Raw genomic sequence first — 9,559 nt, forward strand, 5'->3', positions numbered from 1 at the left:
GGTGTTTCAGGGAGGGAGGGAAACCAGGAAATTGGATACCATTTGAAATGTAAATAAAGAAAATATCCAGTAAAAGAGGAAGAAGAAGAAGAAAAATATTGAAGACATTCTGAGTCTTGCTGGCAAATGGATGGAACTTGAAAATATCTTCCTGAGTGAGGTAACTCAAACCCTAAAGGCCTTGTATAGTATGCCCTCACTAATAATTATAAATTAGCCAAAAAAAAAAACCATACAGAATACCCAAATACAGTCCACAGAAGTAAAAAAGCTCAACAAGCTGAAGTGCCCAAATGAGGATTCCTTATTTCTATTTGAGACAGAGAAAGGAATCACAAGAGGGGAGGGAGGGAGGGACCTCAGAAGAAAAGTAGATAGGATGATCTTGAGAGGGAGAAGGGGAACCTTACATTGTATTGGGTGAGGGAAAAGGATTGAAACCTGAGGGCCAGAAAAAAAGAATGTAAACAGAAAGCCTCAGAAAACAGGGGGTTGTAGGGAGACCTGGGAGGTGAGAGACTCCCAGAACTCAAGGGGAGGGACCTTAGATGAAATGCCAGACAGTAGGGAATGGAATTTATAGAGCCTACCTCCTGCAGGAGGATAGTGCATCAAATGTGGGATAGGGTTGCCATCCAACAGTCACTTCTCTGACCCAAAATTGTTCCTATCTGAAAGAATCACATGGATGGAAATGGAAAGGAACCTGAGGAAAAGAAGTTCCAGCAACAGGCCCAAAGTTGCATTCAGCTCAAGGGGATTTCCCAAGGCCTGACATTATTACTGAGGTTATGGAGAGGTCACAATAAGTGAACTATCATTATTGCCCTCTGAAAGCAGCTGAGACAGTCAGATATAGATATTTCCACCCAACCAATGGGCAGAAGCAGCTTTTCTTGAATGAGGGAAGGTTGGAAGAAGCTGAGGAGAAGTGCGATCCTCAAGGAGGAACAGCAGTCTCAAATAATTGAGACCACTGAGATCTCTCAAACACTGGATCACCAAACATACAGCATATACTACCTGATATGAGGCCCCCAACACACATACAGTAGAGGACTTCTGGGTCTGTGTTCTTTCAGTGATGATGCACCTAACCCTGAAGAGACTGGAGGCCCCAGGGGGTTTAGAGGTCAGGTGAGGTTGGGGCATCTTTGTGGAGATGGGGTGTGGTATGGAGGAGGATTTGGATGTGGAGCAGATGGAGGGTGAATGAGGGGTTAGGGAATGGAATATGGAGTGTAAAAATAAATTATAAATATAATAAACAAGAAATAAAAACAGTCACTAAAGGCATCCCAAACAATAAATTCCAAGGCCAGATGGTTTTAGTTCTTCATGCTTATGCAGTATGGAGACAACCTATCATTCAGCCAGTTGACTTCCTTCCTGAGTATTCTTTTGCACAAATGTTATATAATTCCTGGTTAAGCACAAATAAAGTATATGCATTCACATACACCATCAAATAAATCACTTTGAACAAAAAAGGATCAACTCTTCAAAAAACGAAAACCCCCAGGAAGGCCTTCATTTTCATGAGCAGAGCCTAAATGTCCTGATTAAAAGGAGTTATTCACCCACTCCTTACTTTTGGTGTTCATTTAGAATTAGACCAGTTCTGTACCTCTCAGGCTCTGCCTTCTCCCTTCTTCCTGTAATGTGGATGATCTAAAGGTAAGTGAGGACCAAGAACCATAACATTTGCCACAGATTTCTCTGTAACTCTTTCTGGTTTGGTAATGGAAAATAGACTGTACACCACTTTAAAGACTTCATTCTGCCTCCACTGAGCTTGATGCTGGCTGCATGCCAGTCACCCCCAGCACTGAGGCACCACTCTGGGCACTATTTGCTACTTAGAAATATAGGAATGAATTCTTCCATTTCAAATAAGTCCTTTCCTGCTTCAAGTTCCTTTGCTCATCGTTTCTCATCCCAGCAATAGAAACCATCACCCTAAAACAGAGCAACTTAGTTACCTTATTTTCTGTACCTTGCACCTGTTCCCAGACAAGCAGACATTTGCAGTCTTATACTGTAAGTGAGGTTAGCCTAGTGCAGAATGGCATATACTATGAACAGATTTGTAATTGGCTACGTATTTCTCTGTATCTTTTACTGTTATTGTTGTCACTAGGATGTTTTAGTTAGCTCAAGTTCCTCCTCCTGCATAATAATCAAAACAGAAAATATACAGAGCAAAGAAAGGATATTAAAAGAAGCAAGAGGAATCAAAGGGCAGATAACATATCAAGGCAGACCTATCAGAATTACAACTTATTTATGAACAAAGTCTTTCAAAGTTAGAAGGAACTTGTCAGATCATACACAACTTCTAAAAGTCCACAGAGCCCAATATAGACTATAATACCGACAAAACTCTCAGTCACCATAAATGGAGAAAACAACATATTTCAAGACAAATCCAAACCCAAAGAATATCTAACCACAAATCTAGCCCTATAGAAAGTACTAGAATGAAAACTCCAACCCAATGAGCATAACTACATCTAACAAAAGATAGGAAATAAATAACTGTATACCTGAACAAAAAGGGAAGGACACACACACACGTGCACAAGCACACACACACCCCACACACAAACAAACCGGAACACATACACACACACACACACACACACACACACACACACACACACACACACACACACACACACATACTACCACGATAACCAGCACCACCACCACAAACCAACATTAAAATAAAAAATAATCATCACTTGTCATTAATATCTAGCAATATCAATGGGCTAAATTCTGCAATAAAAAGACATAGGCTAACAGAAAGGATGCAAAAACATGATACATTATTGTGATGCATTCAAACAACACACCTCCAAAATAAAGATAGACATCACCTCAGAGTAAACAGCTGGAAAAAGTATTCTAAGCAAATGTACCCAACACGAAAGCTGTAGTAGCCATTCTAATACCTGATAAAGTAAACTTTCAGCCAGGATTAATCAAAGGAGACATGGAACGACACTTCATACTACTCAAAGGAAAAATCTAACAATGATATCTCAATTCTGAACAACTATATCCAAACACCAGGGCACCCACGTTTGAAAAACAACTTCACTAAAGTTTAAACGACACATCAAACTGCAGATACTAATAGTACGGGACTTCAACACTGGAGTTTTACTAATTGATAGGTCACCCAGACAAAAGCCAAACAGAGAAATAATGAAATTATAGACATTATGGATGAAATGCTCCTCACCTACAACTATAGAATATTGCACCCAAACAAAACACAAAATACCTCTTCTCAGCACCACATAGATCCTTCTCAATAACTGACCATATAGTCAGTCACAAAGCAAGCCTTACCAGATTAAAAAAAAATGAAATAGTGCTTTGTGTCTCATCTGACCATCATGAACTGAAGGTGAACTTCAACAACAGAAACACCAGAAAGCCTTCACACTGATGATAATTGAACAACTCTCTTCTCAATGATCTCTGGGTTGGAAAAGAAAAGAAGCAAGACATTACAGACTTCTTAAACTTCTGTGAACATACCTGAATTTACCTGACACAATGAAAGGCGTGTTAGAGGAAAGCTTTTATCACATGCCTCCATGAAGAAATTAGAGCCTGGCATGGTGGAGCACACGTTTAATCCCAGCACTCGGGAGGTAGAGTCAGGTGGATTTCTGAGTTTGAGGCCAGTTTGGTCTACAGAGTGAGTTCCAGAACAGCCAGAGCTACACAGAGAAACCCTGTCTCAAAAAACAAAACAAAACAAAACTAAACTAAACTAAACTAAACTAAACTAAGCTAAACTAAAAAAATTTAGAAAGTTCTTTTAATTGCAAGTTAATTGTACACCTGAAAGCTCTAGGGAAAAAAAAGGAAGTAAAGAGGTTCAAGGAAAGAAATTATAAAAATCAGATCTCAAATCAATCAGTTACAAATAGAGAAAATAATACAAGTAGCCAACAAAACCAAAGTTAGTTCTTTGAGAAAATCAACCAGATATACAAACAGACCCTTAGCCAACTTAACGAAAACACAGAGATTAAACCCAAATAAGCAAATTAGATCTGAAAACAGGGATATAACAAAATATATTGAAGAAATTCAATGAATCTTTAGGTCTTACTTAAAAAACATGTACTATACAAAATTGGAAAAAATCTTTAGAAAATAGACAAATTTCTAGACAGATACCACTTATGAAAGTTAAATGAAGATATGGTAAACTATTTAAACATCACTATAAACCCTAAAAATAATAAAATCAGATGTTTTTTTTATTACATATTTTCCTCAATTACATTTCCAATGCTATCCCAAAAGTCCCCCATACCGCCCCCCACTTCCCTACCCACCCATTCCCATTCTTTTGGCCCTGGCATTCCCCTATATTGGGGCATATAAAGTTTGCAAGTCCAATGGGCCTCTCTTTCCAGTGATGGCCGACTAGGCCATCTTTCGATACATATGCAGCTAGAGACAAGAGCTCCGGGGTACTGGTTAGTTCATCATGTTGTTCCAACTATAGGGTTGCAGATCCCTTTAGCTCCTTGGGTACTTTCTCTAGCTTCTCCATTGGGAGCCCTGTGATCCATCCAATAGCTGACTGTGAGCGTCCACTCCTGTGTTTGCTAGGCCCCTGCATAGTTTCACAAGAGACAGCTATCTTTGGGTCCTTTCAGCAAAATCTTGCTAGTGTATGCAATGGTGTCAGCGTTTGGAAGCTGATTATGGGATGGATCCCTGGATACGACAGTCTCTAGATGGTCCATCCTTTCATCACAGCTCCAAACTTTGTCTCTGTAACTCCTTCCATGGTTGTTTTGTTCCCAATTCTAAGAAGGGGCACAGTGTCCACATTTTGGTCTTCATTCTTCTTGAGTTTCATGCGTTTAGCAAATTGTATTGAAGGAGGAAAATTACTGGCCACCTGAACTCTTCACCCCAGAGTCCAACCCCTCCCAACTGAAGACCTGAACTCTTCGCCCCAGAGTCCTACCCCTCCTAACTGAGGACTGTTCCAAGAACATTTTTGAGATAAGGGCCTCCTGGAACAACCCCAGAATGTTCCAATAGATCGGGTACATTGCCAAAATATAGGACACGACCCCTTGGTTACGTAAAACCCTTGGCAAAACCCCTCAGTTAAGCAAACTTGTACTTTTCCCTGCCCCACTCCTCCACTTGGCTTTTTCCTATATAAGCCTGTAAAAAATTTGGGTCGTGGTCGATTCTCCTCTACACCATGCCTGGTGTATGAGTTTTGACCCCAGAGCTCTGGTTTATGTGCTTTTTATGTGCTTTCTTGTTGTTGCTTTATTAAATCTTACTCTCTACATCTTAAGTTCGGTCTCAGTGTCTTCTTGGGTACGCGGCTGTCCCGAGGCTTGAGTGAGGGTCTGCCCTCTGGGGGTCTTTCATTTGGTGCATTGGCCGGGAAACAGCGCGACCACCCAGAAGTCCTAGACCCACTTAAAGGTAAGATTTTCTGTTCTGTTTTGGTCTGGTATCTGTGTTCTGTTTCCATATCTGGTGCGATCGCAGTTTTGGTTTTGCAGACGCTCTGTGCTCAGTACGTGCACCTGAGACCGCGCTCCGGGAGGGAGCGCGGGGTGGATAAGGATAGACATGTCCAGGTGTCCACCGTCCGCTCACCCTGGGAGACATCCCAGGCGGAACAGGGGAGGACCAGGGACGCCTGGTGGACCACTCTGAAGGCCAAGAGACCATCACTTTGGTGGAAGGTCTAAATCGGCCGGCCTTGGAGAGGCCATCTGATTCTGTAAGTTGCCTGTGGTCGCCGCGAAGTCGCCGCTGTTTTTGGTTTCTTTTTTTGTCTCAGTCTCGTGTCCGCTCTTGTTGTGTCTACTATTATTCTAGAAATGGGACAATCTGCCAGAACGGGAGTGGATGTGGAATCCCACCCCCGTCAGGAAAAGGAGTCGATGTGGAATCCGACCCCGTCAGAAAATAGCGTTTGGCTGGTTGTATAAGTCCAGGCGTGGACGAGTGTGCTTGTTTGTGGTTTTTGCCACGTGACAGACTGTGTGTGTGTGTGTCAACCCTTTGTCGACTGTAGACTTGGACTGACGTCAGGACAGCAATGGTTTCAAAAAAAAAAAAAAAAAAAAAAAAAAACTCAGTGCTGGTGAGCCCCAGGCTGCTCAAAAGAGCCCTGGGATGCAGAGCTGGGCTAAAAACTTCCGGCTTTGGCGGCGCAGTTAGGGCTTTGATGGCAGCAGTGGTGCTGAGGTTCTGGGTTCTGCAGGCACAGCAGCAACAACAGAGGCTGTCTGTGCCCCGCGAGCGAGTTGTAAGATGCTAATGGCGAGTGCGGCGGCCTGCCGGTCCCACCTGGCGCCCTAGAGTGGCCATAAAGCCTGCCACAGCTAGGGAGGGGCCGACTACAGCCGCCGTCCCTCCTTTGGCTCCCCCCCCCCAGAGTCTACCCGCACTCCCTTGTGCCTGCCTGGCTGCTTGCTCCCTCACCAAGGACAGTGCAGGGAGCACGGGGGTGTCTCAAGTGGTTGAGTTGCCCCTCATTTGGCTCCTCCCAGAGTCTGCGCACAGGTGCATGCCCACACTCCCTTGTGTCCGCCTGGCCCGCCACTGCCTCCAAGGGCTCAAGCCATGTGGGAAGAAATTGCTGCCTCTGCCACCTTCCCCCCTCCCTGCCAGTGTTTGTTTGCCACTCCCAGGAGTTTGCGCCACAGGTTCCTTGGTTGCTTCTTATTCCCCTGTCCCCTGTATCCTGTCTCTTGTTAACAGAAAAAATTGCGTTCATTTTGAGATATCAGTGGTCTGGTGCAGCCAGATGTGAGAGCTGCACTCCCTTCTCTGCCCCATGTGTTTTCTCTTCTCAGGCACCGCCCTGAGCTGCTGGCAGTGAGTCTGTTCTAAGCTCCAGTGAGGGAGACATCCACCCACTTGGGGCTTCTTCTGTCCAAGGTAAGGAGCACCTGCGAGTTTAACTGCCAGGCTCTGATGAGGGTCTCGTCTCTGTGGGACTAGAAAGTGCCCCAACAATCTGACCGAGGAAATAAGAAACTTTTTTTAAAAAAATTGTATCTTATATCTTGGGTATCCTAAGTTTTGGGCTAATATCCACTTATCAGTGAATACATATTGTGTGAGTTCCTTTGTGATTGTGTTACCTCACTCACTATGATGCCCTCCAGGTCCATCCATTTGGCTAGGAATTTCATAAATTCATTCTTTTTAATAGCTGAGTAGTACTCCATTGTGTAAATGTACCATAATTTCTGTATTCATTCCTCTGTTGAGGGACATCTGGGTTCTTTCCAGCTTCTGGCTATTATAAATAGGGCTGCTATGAACATAGTGGAGCATGTGTCCTTCTTATCGGTTGGGACATCTTCTGGATATATGCCCAGAAGAGGTATTGCTGGATCCTCCGGTAGTACTATGTCCAATTTTCTGAGGAACCGCCAGACTGATTTCCAGAGTGTTTGTACAAGCTTGCAATCCCACCAACAATGGAGGAGTGTTCCTCTTTCTCCACATCCTTGCCAGCATCTGCTGTCACCTGAATTTTTGATCTTAGCCATTCTGACTGGTGTGAGGTGGAATCTCAGGTTTGTTTTGATTTGCATTTCCCTGATGATTAAGGATGTTGAACATTTTTTCAGGTGCTTCTCTGCCATTTGGTATTCTTCAGGTGAGAATTCTTTGTTCTCCCCGATAAAAAGACATACACTAACAAACTGGCTACACAAACAAGACCCAACATTTTGCTGCTTGCAGGAAACTCATCTCAGAGAAAAAGATAGACACTACCTCAGAATGAAAGGCTGGAAAACAATTTTCCAAGCAAATGGTATGAAGAAACAAGCTGGAGTAGCCATTCTAATATCTGATAAGATTGACTTCCAACCCAAAGTCATCAAAAAAGACAGGGAGGGGCACTTCATACTCATCAAAGGTAAAATCCTCCAAGAGGAACTATCATTCCTGAATATCTATGCTCCAAATACAAAGGCAGCCTCATTCATTAAAGAAACTTTAGTAAATCTCAAAGCACACATTGCACCTCATACAATAATAGTGGGAAACTTCAACACACCACTTTCACCAATGGACAGATCATGGAAACAGAAACTAAACAGGGACACAGTGAAACTAACAGAAGTTATGGATCAAATGGATCTGGCAGATATCTACAGAACATTTTACCCTAAAACAAAAGGATACACCTTCTTCTCAGCACCTCATGGTACCTTCTCCAAAATTGACCATGTAATTGGGCACAAAACAGGACTCAACAGATACAAAAATATTGAAATTGTCCCATGCATCCTATCAGATCACCATGGACTAAGGCTGATCTTCAATAACAAAATAAATAATAGAAAGCCAACCTTCACGTGGAAACTGAACAACACTCTTCTCAATGATACCTTGGTCAAGGAAGGAATAAAGAAAGAAATCAAGGACTTTTTAGAGTTCAATGAAAATGAAGCCACAACATACCCAAACTTATGGGACGCAATGAAAGCATTTCTAAGAGGAAAACTCATAGCTCTGAGTGCCTCCAAAAAGAAACTAGAAAGAGCACACATTAGCAGCTTGACAACACACCTAAAAGCACTAGAACAAAAGGAAGCAAATTCACCCAAGAGGAGTAGACAGCAGGAAATAATCAAACTCAGGGGTGAAATCAATCAAGTGGAAACAAGAAGAACTATTCAAAGAATCAACCAATCAAGGAGCTGGTTCTTTGAGAAAATCAACAAGATGATAAACCCTTAGCCAGACTCACTAGAGGGCACAGGGAAAGCATTCTAATTAACAAAATCAGAAATGAAAAAGGAGACATAACAACAGATCCTGAAGACATCCAAAACACCATCAGATCCTTCTACCAAAGGCTATACTCAACAAAACTGGAGAACCTGGATGAAATGGAGAAGTTCCTAGACAGGTACCAGGTACCAAAGTTGAACCAAGATCAGGTTAATGATCTAAACAGCCCTATATCCCCCAAAGAAATAGAAGCAGTCATTAATAGTCTTCCAACCAAAAAAAGCCCAGGACCAGATGGGTTTAGTGTAGAGTTCTATAAGACCTTCAAAGAAGATCTAATCCCAGTTCTTCACAAACTATTCCACAAAATAGAAACAGAAGGTACTCTACCCAACTCATTCTATGAAGCCACAATTACTCTGATACCTAAACCACAAAAAGACCCAACAAAGATAGAAAACTTCAGACCAATATCCCTTATGAATATTGATGCAAAAATCCTCAATAAAGTTCTTGCTAACCGAATCCAAGAACACATCAAAACAATCATCCATCCTGACCAAGTAGGTTTCATCCCAGGGATGCAGGGATGGTTCAATAGACGGAAATCCATCCACGTAATCCAGTATATAAACAAACTCAAAGACAAAAACCACATGGTCATCTCGTTAGATGCAGAAAAAGCATTTGACAAAATCCAACACCCATTCATGATAAAAGTCTTGGAAAGATCAGGAATTCAAGGCCCATACCTAAACATGATAAAAGCAATATACAGCAAACTAGT

This window comes from Mus caroli, unplaced genomic scaffold (genome assembly GCF_978045245.1).
Source record: "Mus caroli unplaced genomic scaffold, Mus_caroli_1 scaffold_7, whole genome shotgun sequence".
NCBI lineage: Eukaryota > Metazoa > Chordata > Mammalia > Rodentia > Muridae > Mus > Mus caroli.